The sequence below is a fragment of the Desmodus rotundus genome, chromosome 10, assembly GCF_022682495.2.
Source record: "Desmodus rotundus isolate HL8 chromosome 10, HLdesRot8A.1, whole genome shotgun sequence".
Taxonomy (NCBI): Eukaryota; Metazoa; Chordata; class Mammalia; order Chiroptera; family Phyllostomidae; genus Desmodus; species Desmodus rotundus.
In genome coordinates, this window is record NC_071396.1 from 7,064,811 (window position 1) to 7,088,268 (window position 23,458).

At 43.2% G+C, this 23,458-nt stretch overlaps 1 protein-coding gene across 21 annotated transcripts in view; it reads right to left on the bottom strand.

The window, feature by feature from the left end:
• ESRRG (estrogen related receptor gamma) overlaps positions 1-23,458 on the bottom strand; it is a 506,557-nt gene that overhangs the window by 353,389 nt on the left and 129,710 nt on the right. The gene's annotated exons all lie outside the window — the stretch shown is intronic.

The window sequence follows — 23,458 nt, forward strand, 5'->3', positions numbered from 1 at the left end:
GGGAAGAGGTATAGAAAGAAGCAGAGGTTTCCTGATTGGAAAAACTTGAAGCTTCCTTTATAAATAACTCCACGATGGGTTTTAACCAAACATGCATTGTGAGAGGCTGGTTTAGGTAGAATGGCTAAGGGAGGAAGCGGTTAGTTTGAACCTCATGAAATTGCCAATATCCTACCAGTCATAACCTACAAAAAGGCAACTCCATATGATTTAGCTGAACACTATTGATAGCTTTACCCTCATCTAAAAGATAAACTTCAGAGCAACTAAGCGATCCCTCAGCTACCCAGGGGCGAGATTCTGCACCGCACCTGGAGCCCAGAAAAGGGAGGAGGGAGGAGAGGAAAAGGACAACAAAAGGGTCCCTAACCGTTTGTTTGGGGCACACTCTGGTGCAGTGTGTTAAGCAAAAAATGGGGGTATACTCAGTAATCAGGGGGCACCAGGCCATTTCCTGTCACACCCCTTGAGGAGTGAATGCGGTAACTGTAGACTTCGGGGAGTGAACGTGCCACACAGAGCCTGAGTTGTGGTGGGAAGACTCTCAGAAGAGCTCTAATGTGTATTCCCCAGGGACCCCCTTCAAACCACAGCTTCTCCCCTTTTCTTTAAAGAATGAAGTTAAAAACAAAATGCTTGACAACGAAACGAGATTGAGGTTTCAATTCCCACTTCACCTGCAGACCCCAGGACTCCAAAAAGCAACTGGAATCCAACTCTGATCATTTGCTTTAATGCTAAAGAGAAAGTATTTGAGTTTGACACATCGAAGAGACAATTTTAACATCAATTCTGGCCTAGGGGGAGCTGCAGATCAAGTTAGCTCAGAGAACAAGGAAGCTTCCATTGTAGGCTGGAATCTGTCAGGGCCTGGAATCAAGAAAGGCACGTTGCAAATAAAAATCGGCGCATGTTTCCACGACACACCTGAGTGAGAAAGAAGCCAAGACGACTTGAAAGTGAGAATTCCACCCTACTTATTTTCTAGGACTGTGCCTCCTATTTTCTAGGAGGCCTGTTAAAAAGCTGTAATTTGTATAAATACAGAGAAACATTAGGAGAGAAGCTACCCAGCTGACACTACAGGGTGAGAAGCCTGAGGGGACTAATGTAGGCTGTTACTTCTTTTTTTAAGAAAGCTAGGACGCAAAAAGTACAAAGGAAAGATTTGAAAAATCAAAACTCACTTCATCCCATAAGTTGCTGTCGGTGAAGTATCGCCAACGGCGATGACTAATGTAGCTGCGACTTCAAGTTCACATTTAAAACGTATGACTTGTCAGAGCCCATCTCTGAAGTCAATGAAATTTCAAAATAATGTTCATCTTGTCGCCACAGTTTTTGGAATGAGTTCTTTGATCCCACACGGGGAACGTGCCTCCGAGCAGGGGCAGTCGACTCGGGGCCTTCTTACCTGTGATGTCCCCCACGTGCAGGGCAGCTCAGTCTGCCAGCGGTGGGACCCTGCCCTGGTCTGGGGAAGGAAGAATTACTACTTTAGTCACTAAACTCCCTGTGGGTCACGCACAAGGCTTCCAGGAGTTGCTGCAAGGAGAGAAAGGATGGATCTGCCCGATTTCTGTAATTGCTCATGATTGTGGACTTTTTGAGTCCAAAAGGACATGAGCAAGTTGTCCCACGGGCAACTGGGATCTTGCCGCCTTTGCCGTTTCATGCTCTGTCCCACTGAGGGTTGGGGGGGTGAGGGACGATGAGGGAGCACAGGAAGGTTGTGTGGCATTTGTTCCTGTCACCTCAACGGTCTCCTCCTACTACCAAATGTAGTGTGTATTTCCCTAGATTAATTCTGTTTTAGAAGGTGACAACCAAGCCCGGGGGAAGAGTTCTTACCCAATATCACAGATAATTTACTGAAGGGCAGAGAACTAGATGGTTGTCAACCTTCAGAAGTCCAATTACAGCGTGACCGAGATTTTCGTGTGGACACCTTAGAAACTCACTATATTTATCTCATTTTTTCCCTGCCTGCAAGTCTTCTGAATTTCAAACCACCAGTTTTAAAATGTAGACTGAGACACTATTGACCTGTTCAGTAGGAATTCACTAGACCCAGTTAATGACTGAGATTGCGCATGTGAGCTTACAACAAAGAAGTGAACTGCCGGGATTACAAAACACCATATGCATTCTCATGGATTTGTCATTGCACAACTCCAGGGGCATCTTTCATATAGATTCTGTGACAGAACTAAATGACAAGTCTCCTTTCAGCCACAAAGCCGCTGACCCCAAGGCAGTAGGACTGTACCACCCCCACCTCCACCCCCACCAGCAGTGTCTGCATTGCGGTGGCTGCCTCCTTAGAAGACGGGGAATAAACTCCCTACTTTCAAAGAGGGAGAAGAATCTGTTCTTTGGCTCCCAAACTGGTACGAAGAATGAATATCCAGTGAAAAGAGAAGCCATTTAGCACATGATGTTACTACAGATACCTAGTAGCGCAGCAGTGGAGCACAACGATTAACAACACAGATATCCTTGGGGTAAAGCACATTTTCAATGCTAACACCTTATGAGTAGGTCTTGCTGGGAGGACTTATCTGTAATCGACTCACATCCAGATACAAAATCCTCTGCATCACATAGTCTCAAAAAAGTAAATGGACAGCAGATTTTTAAAAGAAGAACCAAATAGTTCCTTTGATTCTTCTGAATATAACTTTAGTATAGAGTCAGGCAGTAAAAGATAAACAAACAGAAGAAATTCCCCAGCCTTCTAGATTCCCACCATAGGATGTTTGTGGGGGTCGATGCAGGTTTTATCATTGGAGGATTACTTTTTGAGGATTTTAATAACAGGCAATCAGAAAAGATTATTCTGGGCAGCCATGGTATATATAAATAAGCTACTAGCTACTGGGCAGTTTGGGGGCATAGCTGACCTCAGCACCCCCCTCTAAGCCAAAACTTGCCCTAATAAGGGAGAAAAATGGAACAATATAATCCACATGATGCTTTAAAATGTCAGAGATTGTGATACGGTTTCGAGAATGGGAATAATATAGCAGTTCCCTCTTATCCGCAGAACATACGTGCCAAGACCCCCAGTGGACACCTGAAACCACAGAGAGCACTGAATAATACTATGTTCTTTGCAACACACAGATACCTAGGATAAAGTTTAATTTACAAGTTAGGCACAGTAAGAAAGTAAAAATAACTGAAATAAAATAGAACAACTGTAGCAATATGCTGTAATAACAATTATATGAGTGTGGTCTCTCCCTCAAAATAACTGATTGTGCTGCATTCACCCTCCCTGTTCTTGGGATGCTGGGAGATGACACGGCACCCATGTGACAAGAAGAAGGGAGGTGGGTACTGGACAGAGGCATGACTCATGGCCTCGGTCACAGCCTGAGATTTCATCAGGCTACTCGGAATGGCGAGCAATTTAAAACCTATGAACTGGTTATTTCTGGAATTTCCCGACTAATATTTCCAGACCGCCCTTGACCATGGGAAAGTGAAACTTCAGATAAGGGGGACAGTAGTCCCCCAGTTTAGATACAGCTCTTTCAGTGACAGATATAACTCGCGGCTTTCCCCTGGCTGAACCAAGCTCAGACGGAGAAGCCAGGTGTGGATCTCCCACTGTTGGCTATTTCATCATCTGAGCAACTGTCTGACGGAGAAAGCTTTCCTGTGAGTGAGGACAGAATATTTTTCAAGTAAGTGATTTCTTCCTTTAGTTGGCCAAGATCGTCCATTCTAACACATTGCCGATCATCTGCCTTCCTTTCCGTAACCCTGGAAACCTGGACCCTCATGAAGGGAAACAAGCATGGATGTGGATCAGAAGAGCAGGAATATATGAAAAATTAAGAGAAAGGAAACATCCTGGAAAGAGAAAGGGTAACAGTGAGGGACTACACAGTCTACTCACTGAAGCTCAGAACGCCATCAATGAACTCAAGGTGAGGTGGAGCGTGGCTTCCCCTTGCTTTATCGCCTCCTTTCTTGGAGGGAGAATGCAGTCGCTGAGGGGTTCTTGGAAACGAGCCACTAGAAAGCCTCATGCCACCCAGGAGGGAACCAAGGCCCTGGAAGGCAAAGTGACTTACTAAGTCACAACTAGGAGAGCCAAGTTCTCCGCGGACCAGTCTAATGTTCTCCCAAGCGCACAGCTGCTGGAAAGCAGTAATGGCTTTTCCAAGTCTTAGCGGATTGCTAATGACCCCAACAGTGAGGAGAGATGAAGAAGCCCCTCCCTCTGGGGGGACAACGCAGATCAGGCCACATTATCTGACTCTGCAGAAACAGCTGGATTGGGCAGAGGCCACAGCTGGCCCAGCTGCCAGGGTAATCTGACCCTGGGAGATAACACACTCCAAATGCAGAGGGCCACGCTGCAGACCCCATTTTTATAGTCCCAACAAACCGTCTCTGGTGGCGATTAGGACATAACATTTCCGATGATTAATTAAGAGCTCTTCATTACATCAGTCAGCTTAAAACCAACAGTTCCCCCTGTCTTCAATAAAATATACAAAATGATATGAAATAAATGAGGGTACCAAGTGGTAGGTAAAACCTACGCCCAAATGATATCATCGCCCTCCACAGCCAAGGAAGCAGAGGAGCCAAGGAGAGAAAAGCAGGTTTTGTTAAACAAAGCTGAGTGGGGAGCCTGATGGAGAGGGAAGAGGGGCCAGGGGAGGCGGGGATGGGGGGGGACAGGAAGGAGGCGTTTGCTCAATCAGTACCTATTTTCAGAATTTCCTTCAAGCTGGCTTGGACTGAGAGTCATCAATTATTTAAAAGATGTAACATGATGCTTCCTTTGTTGAGGCAAATCTGCAAGCTGACCCCGAGAGAAAATAAAAAGTGAATTAGGCAGAAAGTATTCGTCTGCTTGAAGAAAATAAAGATTTAACTATTGGGATTGATTCAGTGTTAGAAATAGTTCAATTTTGTCTCCTAAAATCCACAACCCTTTTTTTTTCTCTTTACCTATCTATCTATCTATCTATGATTTTCTACAGTAGACCACACACAAAAAGGGAATGAATCATTTCCTAAACTTCTCCTCGCCTTCCAGATCCAGCGTGATGTATTGTCTTCATTTAAATTACAAGTACACTAATCTGAAACACTGTTTACCAAGGAGCCTTTTAAATGAAAGCTACAAGAAATTGCATCACTCACATTTTAAAAATGACTTTAGACTCCGGACCTCATAAAAAACAGCCGACAGTGTTCTCTGTCTTGGCTGCTGTATTTCAGTCCTGAGAACGAAATTCAATTAGTGAGCTTTGTGCTGAGGACACTGCGATTCCAACGGCTGGGCCGACCAGAACTGCTGTGCCAAGGCCGAGTTCTGCGTTTCTGGCAGACCACACTTACAAAAGAATTCACTGGGGTCGGTTGGCAGAGGGAAAGTTAGTTTCAGAAGAGCTTACTTTTTCACCACCAGTTAAAAAGGAAAAAGGAAAAAAAAAAAAACATGGAAGGAGGAGAAGCCTGCTTGGAAAGGCTCACTAGTTATAAGTGAATGGATTAACTTTTTGAGAAAGCGCCTTAACTGGAGCCTGCCATGACCAGTTTTAGTAGTTTCCAAAAATCGCGACTGGCCTAAAATAAACCAGTAACTGACTAGGTCCCTCACAGACTTAATTCATTCTTAGATTTGGATCTGCCTCAGCTTGTGGTCCAAACAGACAGTATGGAGACTGGGATCTACTGATGTCTTTGTAGCCCTGCCAATTAAACAAAGCAGTAAGCATCAAATAGGGAGTGGGGGTCTTTATAGTGTAGACCCAGACGACCCTGTCGGTTCAAGAGGTTCTATATCTTTAACCCTTGAAAGACTGTAACACTGAAAAATACACCCAAGCAGAGCAAAGCCATGGGGCTGAAGCCTCCCGCCTCCTGTGTCTCCATCCTGGAAGTCTGGACTTGGACTCAACAGTCTCACACCTGCATGGACCAAGCAGACTGGTGAGAATGAATCAAAGTGATCATTTCCTGGCCTGATTCTCTGGAGAGCAAACGTAGACAAGCCATCATGGAAACTGCAGAAGTATATATAGTTATTGGTCTATTAATAACAACCATAATGAATTAGCCAATTGAGATGGGAGCATCCAGTTAAATTTCCAAGCTCTTCCAGTTCCTGTCACTCTTCGCCCTCTCCCTGTGCCTGATGCCACCATCCGCCTTGTCTGGCAGACAGAAACCAAGGAATGGCCCTGGGTTCTCTTTTCTCTCATCAACATTATCCATTCCAACTCCAAATCCCCACCCCCACCCCACCCATGGAAAACAATTACAGAAACAATCCTATAAAATTCCAGGAGAAGCATCTGACTTCTTGGTACGCTCCTCAGAAAGTTGTTCTAGAAGCTCGACATTTTGCCTGGGTGAGACCCAAGCTTCAGTACAGATGGGCAGCCTTGACTCATCGTGTGCTTGCTGCTATTTTTCTCTGACTCAAAAATTGTATCTCCCATCTGCTTTATATATGAGTGTGTCACATGGAGGGGTCTTTAGATGATTCTGAAAGGAATCGTTCCTTGTGTCCAAGGCGAAAGGGAAAATGCATGCTCCCTTCCTTCCCACCCATGGGCTGCCTCTGAGGGGTTTTCTCAGAATTTGTTAGTAAACCACTGAGTGAGAGAGGCTTGTTCCACTAGCACTGGGGCTGAGTCTGTGCCTCTCTTCCCAAATCCACGCTGAGTGACTGTGTGCATGTTGGGTAGGTTGAAAGCAGCCAGAGTTGGTGTATTTACACTACGGGAATCAGCAAACATTACAAATCAGGAATTTTTATGACCCCCTAGAAGTTAACCAGCACATCATGAAAAACACTTTCATTTATCGTTTCCTTCTCAGCAAATTAAAAGTACTATAGACCTTCATCAGCACCTGTCTTTTTCTTTTCTCCTTATGGTGAAGACTAGCCAGCTATTCACCAAACTCTTGTCCTCTTGTTCATTGGCACAAGGCCAGACCACATTTCCCAGTTGCCCTTGCAGTTAGATGTGGTCACATGATTGAGTTCTCCTCCACTGAAAGAGAGTAAAAGTGATACAAGTCTCCATACTTGGTGTATAAAACACTTGGCCACACAATAGTCCATGCCATTTTCCTTTCCAAAGGCTTTTCTCAGAGGGTACAGGCAAACCTGGGTGCCATCCATTGAAGCCAGAGGGTAAGAAAATAGGAGTTCCACTTTCAAATCACCCCTGGAAAGAGACCATGCCAATCAAAACTACCCATTCTGGATTTAATGTGAGAGAAAAAATCAATCTTACTATGTTTGAACTATTTAAAATTGGGGGTTTGTTTGACCCACCAAACACTGTTACAGTAACTCAACCTTCTTTCTCCTCTGCTTTCAACTATTGTCTTTCCTCCCTCCAGCTGATAGGATAAGTCTGGGGGTGAGTACTGGGCAAGACTGAAAAGATGAAAGATAGTATTGATTTCTCACTCAGAGTTTTTATTTCACTTGAGAGTTTTGGGTTCTCTGTGCTGTTCATTTCAACCCATCAGCTAGAGAGAGATGCCCCTCCCACATGCTTGCAGCTGATTCCTCTCCCTCTAGTGACGTAATTGAAATGAAACATTCCAATTTAGAACCATTTCCACGTTAGAAATACCTGAAGAATCCAATCCATGTGCCCTATGACTCGCCAAGGAAATTAACTATAAAGGCAGTGTCGATATTATACAATTAAAACGAGAGCTCTTAGCATATTTAATTTCCCCTGACCTGACTTTCTTCAGTCAGGATGGACAAAAAGTATGAATTCATTATTTGCAAATAGCCTAGTTTGCTTAACATATTCTAGAAGGAACCAGACACCCCCTCGTGTGCTCATGCACACACATACATCCAAGCATGCATGTGTCTCCCTCCATCAAGGGCAAACACAATACTAATGAAGGTAAAGATAAGAAACATTCAAAATTGTTAACCATGTAGACTCGGTGTAGTGGGACAAAATAATGTATTTTTAGTCCATAGGTTTTTATCTTAAGTCTTTCTCTTTCTTTAACATTATGATTGAAAGAAAGGAAAGGAGAAAAGGAGAAAGGGAAATAAGGAAACAAAAAAATCATTTTAATCTTTCCAGTTTATTTACTCTATAAAGCACCACATGTTTTTTCTCCCTAAAAACGTGTACAAGGAGTGTATGTGGGGGTGTTTGGGACTGTTGTGTTTTTAAAATTTTAACAATCATAGCTCTGAAGCTTAATCACTTGTATGTGTTACAAGACCAGATGGTTCACGTGGGTGTTTGTTTACAAGCTCTTTGCATAAGGTTTTTAGCTTCTTTTTAGACCAAAGCTGAATATTTCAACTAACAAAGGAGGCAATGAGGAATTAATGAAAAACAACTGGGTTTCATAGGTCCCTGGGCTGCTAGCCTGCACTCTGCCATCATTTCGTGCACATTTACAAGGATATACTTAGGGCCCAAGGAACAGTCACATATGTTTAATGTGCCCTGTGTTCTCTAAGAGACTCTGGCAGACTTGGGGGGAGGAAGACATCCACGGGGGCTCCACATTCTTCTGGGGGCTGTCTGTGGACCGACTAGAAGAGAATGGAACACCCTGCCTTCCCAACACTTTGACCATCCCGGAGCTCTGGCGTGTAATGTGTTTCCGTTGACACCGGCTCCTTGAATAGAGCTGTTGAGACTGGCCACGGCCATCCCCAGCTCCCTCCAGCTGGGTGTGGATGAGAACAGGGAGCGCAACTTTCTTGGGGACTCTCCTTTTCTTTGTTCCCTGTACATGAACCACAGGGCCACTGTCTGCAAACATGCAAAGAATGCAGGTTTACTGACTGCAAAATATGTCGTATAATAATAAAGGTTTCATCAAGGCACACGCTTTTGTGGCTTGTAGAAAATCACCTTTGTCTACCTAGCTCCCTGCCTATTCTGGAACTCAGCTTCTAAAGAAGGTGATCTGTGCTTATCTTCACTTTAATATCATTAATAACATTTTACAATGGCTTACCGTTATTTGAATAAGATTAATAATGCTCAATATACTTAATATGCCCAGTATTAGTATCTTAGGTCATAAGCTCTCTATCATTTATGGATACCCAAACTGGTATCTTCCTGACACCACCCAATCAGTGCTAAGAAATAAGATACTTGAGGTGAAAAGGGCAGAAGTGCATGAATATATGAGCATTTCCATGAGCTTGCCTCTACCCTATTCTCTAACAAACTAGCCAGAATTACCAAATGTACTTGATCATCATCATTTGGTACATCTGACTCCTCACTTCTATTAGTCTGGGGGGAAAATGACTTTTCCATAAGGGTGACCTCAGCAGAATGTGCTAACCTTTGACTGTATCTTTAGGATAAGGGACATGCTCCGCTTATGGTGAATTCTCCAGAGAGCTGCACGGTCTCTGGCAGAGAGCCGGTGCTCCCTAAAAGTATGTGAATGGCTAAAGGGATGAATGAGTCGATACGACTATTCTTTTCTGATCCCAATAAACTCAAAGCGTAATCTCACCTATGGACTTAGCCTTTCAGAAACACCTAGACAGAGGAGCGTGTCCATGATATATGCATAGATGACTGTTTTGCCCTCTGAAGGCAACTGTTAAGAAAGAGTGCTTTCATTGTACACGGGAGTGCATCATACATGGCAAAATATGGAATATCCCTCTAATAAACACCAGGAAAATCTAGGCAGGTCTCGGCATACATGCAATGCCTCTGCAGACCAAAGGAGGGTAGAAACAGCAGCGGCAGCCATGACACATCACGCGTGGTCACTATGTCTATTTTATCTACTGTCGGCAGTAGCGTCAGACAGCTATCCAGGCACTTAGATGACACTGCAAGTGTCAATACTGATGTTACTATTTATAGCCCAATAAACTGCACTTTGAACAATATTCGTCATGTTAAGCTTAGGTAGCCCTGCGAGTATTAATGCGTTAATCCAGATATATTGCCATGGGCATAGTTTATAACACGGAAACATAAACACAAACCCGGGGATACAAATAAATCACTTTCTTGACAGCTTAGGACGTGCCACCGAAAAGAGCCCCACGCACCCCGCAGAATGGAGCAGAAGGCGTTTTTGCCATTTGAAAGCTGTCACTCCAACACCCTTCAAACGTTTTTTTAGCATATTGATCTTATGGGCTTGTGATAAGACTTCAACTGCTTGGTTGGGCTGTTTTTACCTTCTGCTTCTTATTAAAAGAGCTAAATCGGGAATCATAAAATGCTACTAATTTAGCATTTTTCACTAGAAATGAAAACTCAAAACGGCACCAAAATAGTGTAACTCTCACAGTTTATTGCCCTAGAATCCCAGATTTAATTACCATGTGGTACAGCATAATAATGGATATAAAAGAGCCATGGATCACGATATTTACACCGAAAATAAAAGCTTGCATTAAATATGCTAAAATAAGTATTATGGGTTTTCTGGTACGTTCCACGAGATATTTTTGCACAGGAATACACACACACGCACACATGCCGATTCTTCATCTGTACATTAGGTCTGCACCTTCATTCCATCCCCCTTCCCCTTCTTCTTTTCAGTTAGTTACCAAAAAAGCAAACAAACAAACAAAAAATACATCCTTAATGTTTTGGCTATTCCTCACCGTACAACATTCTTCCTGCATCAGAAAAAAACATCATTATAGGAACTACTATAAAGGACACATGGACAAAACCAAGGGGGAGGATGGAGGTGGGGGAGGGAGGTGGGTTCAGCTGGGGTGGGGTGGAGGGATGGGGAGAAAAGGCATACAACTGTAATTGAATAACAATAAAAATTTAAAAAAAAAGAAAAAGAAAAAAACATCAAAATATCATCAGAACAGCTGGGGTGCTTGGCTTATTATCTGGTCAACCATCACATTTAACCCCTCCAACACACGCACTCTGTTTGGGCTGTACACGGGAGTGTACACGGGAGTGTAATTATACGCCACAATCAGAAAACTTCCCAGAGCTGATTTTGGGCTGCGAACCGTGTTCTCTCAAACCTCCGTCTGATCTCACATTAGACTCGCTAGGGGCCCTTCAGCAAACCAGGGTTCATTTGTGCCATCAGGCTCCAAAGGCCAAGGCTTATTGTGGGAGGGACTCACCGCCCTCACTGCGGGGCTACCTGCCTGTGTTTCGCAAAGTGTTCTATAAAAGGGAAAGCCACAGCTCCGAGGCCAGCATCGGGACAAATGAACTTCCCGGTCCCGGTCTGAGGTCTCAGCACAGTCCTGAATCTCACTCCCTCGGGACAGAGCTCTGGGCTGGTTCTTACTCCCCCTGGCCTTCTCCCCTGATGTCCTTATCAAAAGGGGTGGAGGTGACAATGATGAAACAGCCATGACATTTACTCCCAGCAGCCACAGCAACTGCAGTTTCAGTTGCTGTCATCACATCCACCTTCTGAGAGGACCCTGAGCACTGGACGAGACAGCAAACGTTCTAACCCAGGGAAGACTGTTTTCTTTTAGCGTATCTAGAATCTTGGCTCTTTCACAGGCAGGGCTGACTTACTCCACAGCTCCTGATGTCAATCATTCTCACCTTCCTGCAATATCTCAAACCGAGCCCCAAGTCCTTCCTGGTTCTGCTTGGGGCCAGCCGCCAGCTTGTGAACACCGCCAGAGTCGTGGAGTTTCCACAAAGCTCACTGTTTCACTTCTGTACCCCACATTTCCACGACTGCTGCTTCTCCAAACACTGCCTGGCAGTCACCCGCCCTGGGCCGCTTTGGGTTGTCCACAGTCTGAGTGTGAGTGTGTAGGCACGAGTGTGCAACCCAAACCACAGAGGCACATCCCCCTTTCTCCTCCACATAGACACGGGGATACACGGACCACTTCAAGTTTTTCTGACAGCCAGAGCAAATGGTGGCCACAGTGACCAGGGGCTGCCCTGGTTCCTCCTTGCAGAAAGGTATTCAGCACACGTAATAATTATTCATCCATCTTGTTCGCACTGAAGGCATGGCAATGCAATTTTAGCCTAATAAGACCATATGACAAAACCCAAGGCCATTAGGGACCAATTTCGAGTGTTCTCTGCAAGTCAATGTTTTTCCAACTGTACTTACATATGCTGAGTAGTTACCTCTGCGTGATAGCACCTGCTCTCATTTACGTAACCCTCTGTTTTCCAAAGCCTGTCTTAGTAATGCAATAGAGCAGCATTTTGAAGGCTTGCTGGCTCCCCCTCCCCCCACTTCGTTATTTTTTTTTTTTAATTTCCCAAAGCATAGTGTGAAGATGCTGAGGTTATAGTTTCTGCTCATGCCAATGACCATATTTCAGGATTTGCTTTCTTCTCTTTCTTCTTTGTCTCCACCCCACCCTGATGCCTTTATCCTCACTCTCGGCCCTGCTTACTCCCCTTTGAACTGATACGCAGACTTCCAGGCCCATCACCACTTCTCCTCTACTTCTGACCTCACCACATCGGGCTCAGTGACATCATAATGTTGTCTCTGAAAGGATGTGATATCATCATAACTCAAAGGGCTTCTGTGAGCAGAGGCTCCACTTGCAAAGTTGAAAGAATGACAAAATTATGTTGAAATAATATAAAGTGTAGCTCAGATATTCCTCCATGTCTTAGAGAAATGAATAAATCCATGCCCCTTTTACAGGTAAAGTCATAAATACTAAAGTAACAATATGGTCTACTATTAACAATTTATCAGTTTGGGGGGCAATAAAAAATCAAATCATAAGACTAATAAGAAAAATATTGAGAAGGGTATGCGAAATGAGAAAGGCGCCTGGCATTATATTGTACCGGCATTACTTTGAGTTCTGTATGGACTCCATGGTCAGCCCTATTTTTTACTTGTTAAAAGGAAGAGAAATTATCTCAAAGCACCAAATACTTGTCTTCTTGGTTCTTTAGTTTGTAACTAAAGCTGTATCATAATATTTTATCTCTGGATAATTTCCTAAAATTATGAGGTTATGGACTTAATATGAATTGCATCACTATTTTTTAAACTGCGAGATGGCATGGATTAGAAATGTCCTAAGTAACTCAGTGTAACACCACTCTTCACAAAACCTCAGTACAGCCTCTCGCCATTGAGGAAGTAATCACGCCTTGCAGGTGGCCATTTTCAGGAAAGTCCTGCAAAGACACTTATGAAAAAGCCCCAACCCTGCATTGAAGTCACCAGTAAGTACCCAGCTCAGGCTACTTCATTCTGTGCTCTGGAAGCCCCATCAATATTTCTACCTCTTGCTGTTTAATTTAATGTGATAAATCTTGGCTTCTTCTAAGGAAACAAGAACAGAATGTATTATCCCATTATCAATATAACACACTCAAAGTTGCTAATGCCTTGCTGAAGACAGGTAAATACGGGCACCTCACGTAAAACAAGCCAATGACCGTGCTTTGAGCACTCCACCAGTGGCATCATACACTCTGGTTACCTGATCAGGCTCTAAAATGCACAGGTAACGCGTGCCTCAGCACATCGAGGGTCTCATCTGTAAGTGGGCAGGGTTCACGTCAACCTGCGTGCCTTTTCCTCAATGAAGGGTCCTGCCTGCTGACAGGCAGAGGAGGGAGTTATGACATCTCAGCAGTGATGCTGCCTGAGAATGTGTGAACTTGGCCATTCATCTGATTGTCACCTCATTGGAAGTATTTGCACTGATGATGGCATACGGAGTTGGTTTTAACTTAAATTTTAATGCCTTAAAATGCCTTCCAAAAAATCGCCCCGTGGCGCTGTCTGGAAATAAAGCCATTGTGTGCAGAGCAGCTAGCCTGTCACTTGCTTGACGGTGCGGCTGCAGACCACAGAAAGGGCCAAGTCTTTCAGAAGAAACCATAAAGTTTGGAAGGCTAACCAGGATTGGCGTGAACAATTCCGGTGTCGCTCACATGCCAATCATCTATCTGTCAAAAGCTTGCAAACGAGGAGTAAACAGCATTGGAAGTTTAACCAAATAGAAGAAAACAGCAAAATGAAACAAAAAAACATAGGAAATCCCAGTATTCTTCCATAATCTTCAAATTATACTTTCAGTCCTAAAGGTGATAAAGAGTTCAAGATTATGAAGACAGATTATGAAAAGCACCATGTCACTGTGATGTCAAAAGTATTGAGCAATGAGCTCTGGCTGGGTAGCTCAGCTGGCTAAAAGAAAAATCTTAAAACTGTGCTTCCAAAGGGAAAAAATATTTTAATGAGGCTGAGTAAATACAGGAACCAAATATACTTTCTAGAACAAAGTAAAAAATTATATATACCTATGTATACATACAGACACACACATATATACACACATATATGGATTCTATTAAGTAGAGTAATAATAACATAGATGGATAAACTCATCTTTACTGACTGTTACCATGTGCCAGGAACTGTTAATCTCACAAGGACCGAACTATTCCCACTTTACAGATTACGAAACTGAGGTTTATGGTGTTCAAGCCAAGTGTTAAATTTAAACAACTAGTTAGGCCCAGAGCTAGAATTTAAACTGTATTCTATGGTGTCATTTTGCCATATATATATATGTATATATATATATGGCAAAAAATATATATATATAGTGTATATATACATATACTAAGTATATATGTAACTTAAATTACAAATAGAATATTAAATAAAGATATCTAGAATATAAATAATTCTAGTCCCTTGGAGATTTTGAAATTTTAATATTCATATGCTTTTATACACTTATCATAATGTACATGTTTTTATAGCTTTCAAATTTTATCTTTAACAGTTTAATATGAAAGAATTTACGTATCCTATACAGCGATGTGAAGTATAACAATAAAAGAACCTCGCACGAACCTACCACCCAGCTTAAGTAAGGAGCACGGCCAAAATGCTAAATCGCACCGACCCGCGGCCTTTTCTCCCATCACACTCAGCGCTGTTCCTCACCAGAAGTGAGCGCTAGCTTGAACTGAACTCATATCATGCCTTTGTTTTTTCTCAGAAATTTTACCACAGGATTGTGTGTCTAGATAATATAGTGTTTAGATTTCTATGTGATCTTTCAAGATACTATCATTCTGTATATAGTTCTCTCTGGTTGTTTTTTTCTCTTCCCATTAAATGTTAACGCTTCTATGATTCGGTGCTGTGGCTCATTGACTTCACTGCCCTATCACACTCCCGTTTAAGACCATTCCACATTTATTCGTCCCTCCTTCTGCCAACTTCTTCTACAGACGTCCAGGCATGTCACAAGCTACTGTAAGGCGATGTGGTATTTACACAAGGATAGGCAAGTTGATCAACAGAACCGAATAGAGAGCTGAGAAACAGGACCACTCCAGATGGTCACTCGGTCTCTCAACTAAAGGAAATTGCAGATCTGTGAGGAAAGGACGAACTTTTTGGAAAATGGTGCTAAGATCATTGATGATCCAGAAAAGGAACCTTGCTTTATATCAAACACAACAGCAAATCCCAGGTGGGTTAAAAGCTGAAAAGCAAACCTCTAGAATTTTAAGAAGACCATATAACAGAATATCCTTAGGACCTCCAGTTAGGAAAAAGAAAATTATTTTTTGACAACAGAAAAGGAAAAGGTTCATAAAGTCTACCTAACTAAAAGTAAGAGAATATTCTCACAAAACAATATCTTAAAGGAAATAAATGGAGAATGACCAAGAATTTCTTTCTAAAGTACAGTTACCATCCTCCCTGGCAGGGCCACCCCTGGAGCACCTTACCCTTCCTGTTTTTCCGTCTACTTCCTCCCAGTGCACCGAAGAGTAGGTACGACACAAACACCGTTAGCAAGCAGACTTTTACTTTAACTGCTTTCTGTGACAGCACATATAAAAATGTACCTTGCTTTAAACAAAGTCAACTAACTATAGGTGGCATTGTTGTAGCATATTTCATGTTCTTAATCACCTGTATGACAGCGAAGACTGATACCAGTAAAACTTCACTTAAGTTTTTAATTCAGTTGAACCAGAAGGTCACTGATACACCAGTAATTGCTACTGAAAACCATTTGGCTGCGAGAGAGACACCCACACGCAAAATAAACTGTGACATAATCTTTGCTACACGTGATTCATTTTTTAAAAAAATACCTAGTTTGGTTCTTGTTACAAGATCATGATTGCAATTATTTTACTTGGTAGATGCATTAATGATTCAGAAATAGTCACACATAATTTATATAACCCAAATAAAGAAAAATTGTCAGTGCTTCCTTCTCCCAATTTTTACCTGAGCACAAACAGAAAGTCTAATTTTTAAGGCTGGTTCCAGTTCTAAACTGTGGAATTAACACGAAGGAATGAAAAGACTTAGAGAGAGGAAGGCAGTGGTTTGGAAGGTTCTGGGAGCAGGCCTCTTACTATAAGTGGCAACATGGTGGCCGGATGGTACCCCCAGTGGGGACCCCAGTACTTTCCAAGGACTGCTCAGTGCTGGTGACCTGGTTATTTCCCCCAACTAGGGACCTCCAGGAAAGGCTTTGACTGTTTCTGATTTCCTCTCTGTTTTCGTTCCAAGAAGACATGGGTGAGTGTCGCTAAGTGCCTCGCATCCCCTTGTCTGGGAGCATTCCCTCGTCTGAGAGCGCGGCAGAGCGCGGGGCGAGGATGCACATCTAGGCTAGAAATTTAATCTGTAAAGGCCGGCATCTTTTCGGCTCAGTCAATAGAGCGTGGGTTTCCACCAGGAGGGACCTTCTTTCTTTCTTTTTTCTTTGCTAAATTATAAAAGTCATAGTTAGGCTCACAAATCCCCTTGTTAAAAAACAAAGTCAGCACAATACCAGAAGGCATGGCTAGAGGTGTAAGGAATCACTGCAATCTGATCATTTTAGTTTTATTAAAAATGCTGTATTCCAGGGCTCCATAACCAATATTATACACGTAACACTTAGAGCTCAGAAAAGAGCAGTGAACACAAGCACAGGTGTGGAAATTGGAAACTAAGAAACATGTATGTTATAATGACAAGATGGTGTTAAGCCAAAGAAAGAACTAGGTAGGACATCACTCGTCCTGCCTGCAGATGGTGGCTCCCAAAACTGTGAAAACCACTGGGGGTTTAGAAACACAAACACCTGGGGTGGAGACCCATCTGCCCACCAGTGTCAGGTCCAAGCCACATGACCATGAATAAGTGCTGTATCTCTCTGGGCTGTTTTGTGAAAGGGGAGGAATTAATACTCAGCTCCCTGAATTGTGCTAAGATTTGATGAGATGGCATCCTTAAAACACTTTGCAAACTGGAAGGCATTATGGAAACATGATTCATCTATTTAAGGAATAATTATCAAAACGGATTCTCCCCGAGGAAAGAACAAAGGAAATGGGTTTATTTAATTATAGTAAAAGGAATTGACATTAGGCAGCAGGAGTAGCGTCCTGGCTGGGACACTGATTACAAGGGAGGGAAGAAGCTGCTTCTGAGGAATAAGCCACCATTGCTTGAGAGAATTAAAACAATCCTGCCTGGAGGGAGAGGAGGGGGGTGACACTTTCTGGTGCCACCCAGGATAGAAATCAGGCGCAAAGTTAATAAAATCCCTTAGCCAGTTCAGTCATCTAAAGACAGCCTTATCCCATGTTTTCTGAGGTCCAAGGAATCTAATGGCATCACACTGTGTAATTCTAAAGCATTTGCTGACTCCCTTTTGTAAAAGTTGAGTGAAGACCTGTCTATTCCCCTCCGTTATCCCCAAATGAATGTCTTTAAATGAGTCACCAACCTATAAGAGTAATCTGATGGCAGTTTGCCAAACATGAAAGCATGCAGGGCTGTCCTCAGGGAAATGCAAGGGGGAGCGGAGAAGCACACTGCTCTCCGGTCCTCCCCACAAGGGACCTCGAGGGCCTGCTCTGCGTGTGGCTCTGCGGTAGGTTTTGGAAAGATGCAGGAGAAGCTCAAGCAGACACAGTCTCTGCCCCCGAGGGGTTTCAGTCCAGTGGGAGAGATGGACTTACTCAAAGCCACGTTATTAAAAATAAATGCCTTGAAAGTGTATAATAAAGGGCTTTGCCCAAATCGGAGAAGCCAAGTAAGAGCGACTAATCCTTAACAGTAGGTATTAACTAGGCAAAGACTTGGACATTTCATAGCAGAGAAAACAGCAGCTGCAAAGGTCCTGTGGCAGAAGGAAGCCTGGTGAATCCAAGGATCTAGAAGAGAGCAGGTGGCGGGGGGGTAGAGATCAGTACACAGGGTGCGGAGCATGGGCTGAGCTCAGTGAGAGAGATGGGTGAGGCCACACCAGATGGACTTGTAGATCATGTTTAGGATGTTGGTCTTTATGCTCAGAGCAATGTGAAGGCAATGCTGCAATCAAGGTCAAGAGAAAAGTACATCGCAGAACCCAAGAAAGTGCTTGTGGGAAGGCCTCAGCTGTCCTAGGTTGAAATGGAGGGAGGACTGAAAACCACTGGGTGCTTCCTTAAGTCACAGATGTACTGCCTGCCCTCTTCTCCCCTCCCAAAGTGGACCCGATTATCTCAATCTCTGCACCCCAGGGACAACTCTGCTGAGCGAGGCACTTGCTCCCTATAGAAATGGAGGGATGGGCCATGGGGAGTCAGGTACCAGCAGTCTGTAATGAAACTCACCTTTCCTAAAATGGAACGAGGCACAGAGAGGTGAGGGTGGCAGCCGACACGGAATGTGAAGCAGTGTGGGTCCACCCAACCCTACTGGGAGACTCACACTCCTTCTTTTTGCTCTAGATAATGGCTTTCTATTAAAAAGTCCCCTACTATTAGTAGTTTGGTATTTATGAAAAAAAAGAGAAGAAAATACTCTGGCAGGGAAATAATAACAAAATGTATGATCCACAGAGGTGGTGGAAAGATATAATGTTATTTTACATATTTGATATAGAGCCTAAATTAAGCCACAGAAAAGAGGCTATGAATCTTCAAAGCCTCATTATCAAGCCTCCTTAAACCACAAATACAGAAAAATACATTTCATAAACAAAGACCCAATAGGATTTTAATAGTACAATAAATTTCACAGACATTTGCACTAATCACATTTCGTTACTTTTTTTTTTTTTTTTGAGGAAAGAAATTCCATTTGATGGAGAGTCAGATTTTGAAAGACGGCACAGAATGTCTTTTAGGGAGCCAGTTTTCAACTCGCCACGTCAATGCATTGAGATCACATCAAATACCATGCAACTGAAAATGTGCATATTCTTTGCTTCGACCCCCCTCAGATTCGCTGTGTCAGGGATCAGTCTCCTAAGACTCTCACAGCACATCTTTCCTCCAAACCATCCCTCCTGGCAGGAGAGTCAGACCTCAGTGAGAACTGCCCACCCCTATGGTGTTCTGGGGTCCTGCATGCCTGTCAACAGCTCCCCCTTTTTTCAATATGTGGATGAGTTCCCCAGTACACATCTCCATCTATTCATTAGCTGATGCTGTTGAAGATGCTCTAGCTTGAATGACATCAGCACAATCATCTCATGGCCAGCGAAAGGGATACATTTACCCAGTATTACCCTTAGGCCAGAGGAAGAGGTGCTCCTCCCCACACCCTGCGCTTTAGCTGCCTTCTGTTGTGCCCTTCTCCATGGTGTGACAAGTCTATAACATCAAGGGGATATGCCCACCTGGAGCCCATGCCCCGCTTTGCAACCTCGCCAAGTCCTGGGAATCCCCCACCTTAATGGTCCTAAGCTTACTTGAGGCCTGCATCCATCCTCTCCTGTCCATGGCGTACCCTTGGGCCGGAGCAGAAGACAAAAAGCAGCTATTTCAAAAGGATTTGAATGTGCAGACTGGGGTGTCCACTCCTGTGTGCACAAGGCGCTTTGAGAGGCAGGGAGAAGCTGGGAGTGGGAAGAGAAGGGGGCCGGGGCAGGGCTCACGGGCTGAGACAGTTCTTGTCACAGCACAGTGCTCTGTGCTCCAAGACACCTGGGCGTTCTCCATTGGAGCCTGGCCTTCCAGGTCATTCTCAACAGTGCTTCTCAAAGCTAAATGTGCTAGCAGAGTGCCTGGAAGTCTTGTTAAAATGTAGATTCTGCCTCAGTAAATCTGAGGGAGGGCCTGAAAGTCTGCATTTCTAATGAGCTCTAAGATGGTACCAATGCTGTGGGTTTGTGGACCATGCATTCAGTGAAAAGAATAATGAAGGCATATCCATCAAAATATAATAATTGAATAATGCTTTATTTAACAATTTACTAGCTTGATTTGTAGCTTTCAAACCCTCGTGGTCCACGGGCTCCATTTGTTCTCTGACCCTGGCCCCACAGATGCCCGGAGCATCCTGCATTTCTCTTTCACCAGTGACCCAAACATTTTCAGAGACATCTCATCAAAAGAGAAGAGTTAGGTTGGAGCATAAAGTCTCAACAAAGGATTAATTGCCTCCATTCACATGGCTTCAAATAATCCAAAGAGATGCCCAGGCTGCTCACAAATTCTCAGTCTGATACTGTGAATAGTGCAGATTCCTCCTGCTCCTCTCGCCCACCTTCCCTGATCCCAGGCCCTGGGGCTCCACCTCCAACTCTCAGTGTTGGTCTTGTGGATGGAAAGCAGGAGAAGCAGACCCGAGAGTTGAAACTTGCCTCTCCTGTCTAGAAAGGTGGGTTCAGGCTCCCCTGGAATACAGACACAGGGCTCTCCTGGGGGTTCTCCTACTGGGCGTTTTCCTCACTCTGCTCAATGTCACTCACTCGAGTTGCCTCATTCCAGCATCTTCCTGAGGCCCCAGAGTGAATGTACAATGTCTCGTCATGTATTTAGTTTTTTAATTTTGTTATTTTCTTTCAGATTTATGCCTAAGTATGTCATTTGCAGATTGTTAATATAAGTGGTATTTCCATCCACTTTTTCTTCTGCATGAAATATTCTCCTGTGTTTACTATTCACCCTTTTTAGGTCGCAGACTACAGGCCACTTTGAGAAATCATTCTCCAACACATATTGAATCATTCACTCGATCACAGATGCATTCCTGTAGCAGATGTACAGGAATGTCTACCATGTGCCAGTGAGTTCAGGCCAGACAGAGATCCAAAGTCTCTCCCTCACAGAACTGAGAGTCGAATGGGGAAAGAGGGCCATAAACACGCACACATCAGATTTTCTGAGAGCAGTAACGCAGTTGTGGAGGTGCTCCTTAAATAGTGAATGAGTGAATGTGGAACTTCCTTATGGAAGCCAAGAAACTTTAGTTTTAGCTAGCTTTCTTTGCCACCAAATGGAAAAGATAAATAAATAGAGGATCCCTTTTATGCTCCTGATAACTGCAGCCCCTGAACCGATTCAACAAGGAGCCCACCGTCAGTGAGTAAGAAATACGTCATGACTGGTATTTTAGAAATCCCATTTTGAACTAGTCCCCCTTCTCTAGAAATTTTCCAACAAGAATGTTAGATCTGCCATGCAGAGTGGCTTTCAAAACTGGATGTGTAGGTTCCTTTGAATCTAAGGAGAAGGACACAGGCATGTTATGAGAATTGTCATCTTCTTTATTTCAACTTAAAATGTATCCCTTTCCCTACCCCAGATTTTAATCGAAGCAGCTACAGGTCCCACCACCCTCCACCCAAATTAGGCCACCTCGGATGACTTTTTCATTTAATCCTTCAGGTGTTGCGTCAGACAGAAGAATGCAGAGAACCCTTCGTCGAACCAGTATGGAGACCACCACAAGTTTTACTATCAGCTGGGAAATCCACAAATCAAAATGAAGATGAGGAAATGCAGTTGGCTAAATGATAAACCAATTTGAATTAGTAAATACTAATTGAAAAACTGCATGACAAGTATTTTCCCATTAAAACAGGAATTTGCTAAAGGCATTTTCAATTATTTATCATGCTTCAGTAAAAAGCTTCACACATCCTAACAACAGGGTCTTCTTCAACTCTGCCTCCTGATCGGATTTTTAGCACAATGGCACCGAATCCAAATGACTTTAAAAATTACATGCCAATGACCTTGACAATGTTCTTCAATTTTTATGAGGTTCTTTTTTTTTTCTCTCTACGGTCCTCACACCTAACTGGGCAACAAATGCTTTGAACTTGAAAACCTAATGATTATCTATGAGTTTTAATATTTTTAATCTTATCAGGGCTTATCTGCATCCCAGAAACAGGTCAGTAGACTTTACTAGACAAGGGGAATATTTAGAAATTTTGACTACTTAAAAGGACATTTTAGATGAAGGACTATCTCCCTTTGAAAGTTCACAAATACTTGAATGTCCTTTCAATTGCTTAGATAACTTACTCTTCTGAAAATCAGGGCAGAGGTGACTGCTGGGAGCCAACATTCTGGATTCCACGCCTACAGGGAAGGGAATATATTTGGAACACAATACCCTGTTGGTGCTCAATAAATGTTTATTAATGAGCCCCATTTTTTGACCCAAGCATGGAGAATAAATCCAAGGAAGGAAGATTATGCAAATTGACAGACAGGTCACTGAGCCTACATGGGGGTGTGGCCCAGGCTGGAGGCAGGACCAAGTCATTCAGGTGACAGGACCTTCTCCTGGGTGTACAGCTGTGACCCCTGTCACCCCCATTCCAACAGTTATCTATTCCATTGTAAAATAATGTAGAAGCATATTTTAGTTAGTGGCTGTATACACTGCAGTTTGAGTACCCAACCAAACCCCAAACGGTCTCTCCTCTTAACTGCTCTGAACACTCATGGGCCAGACTTTCCACGGACACCAGAGAGTGAAGAGAATCAAAGTGCGACCTGCAAGATTCATTAGCAATTGATCTGCCCACATTCTGTAACTGGATCGTGGGGAGCTCTCGTGAAAACAGACTTAGAAACGTCTTTTCAGTGAACAGATGTAGTATGAAAGCGATTGTGTTAGAAAGAATTGCAAGTCCTGGGAATTCGTGTGGTCCAAAGTGATGGAACTGGACAAGAGCCTCTGCAAAAGCCAAGTTTACCAAACAAAATCGCCTTCTCTGATGTGAAAGCGAGGAGGCACGAAACAGTTACCAAAATGCCTTAATGAGCTTCATACGCCCTTTCTCTCCAGGTCTGCAGATAAGAATGTCTGGATGATTTGGCACCAGTCATTAGCTATTTAAAATTATTGTTTTTAATCTAGTAAGTAAAACCGAAATTTACTGTGGTTTATTTTAATAAAATATTTATGGTACTAGGAAAAGAGCTAAGTAGCTTCCATGTGAAAGTAAACAGTGGAGCAGAACTAAATTGCATCGTCCTCATAGGACAAACAGCTCAAAACACTCACACATAAAGGACTGTCACGTCCAACATTGAATGGTATTTCCTAGATGTTCTCTTCTTTTAATTGAAATCTTATCTAAGGCGGAGATTACCTCTCTCCTCAGCTACGCTCACCCTTTCTGGCCTGAAGGCCCATAACTTGTGAATTATTAAACAATCATATTTGTAGCAGCAAATTGATTTTTGAGAGAATCCATATTGATTGAAATATTCAGGACTAATGATTC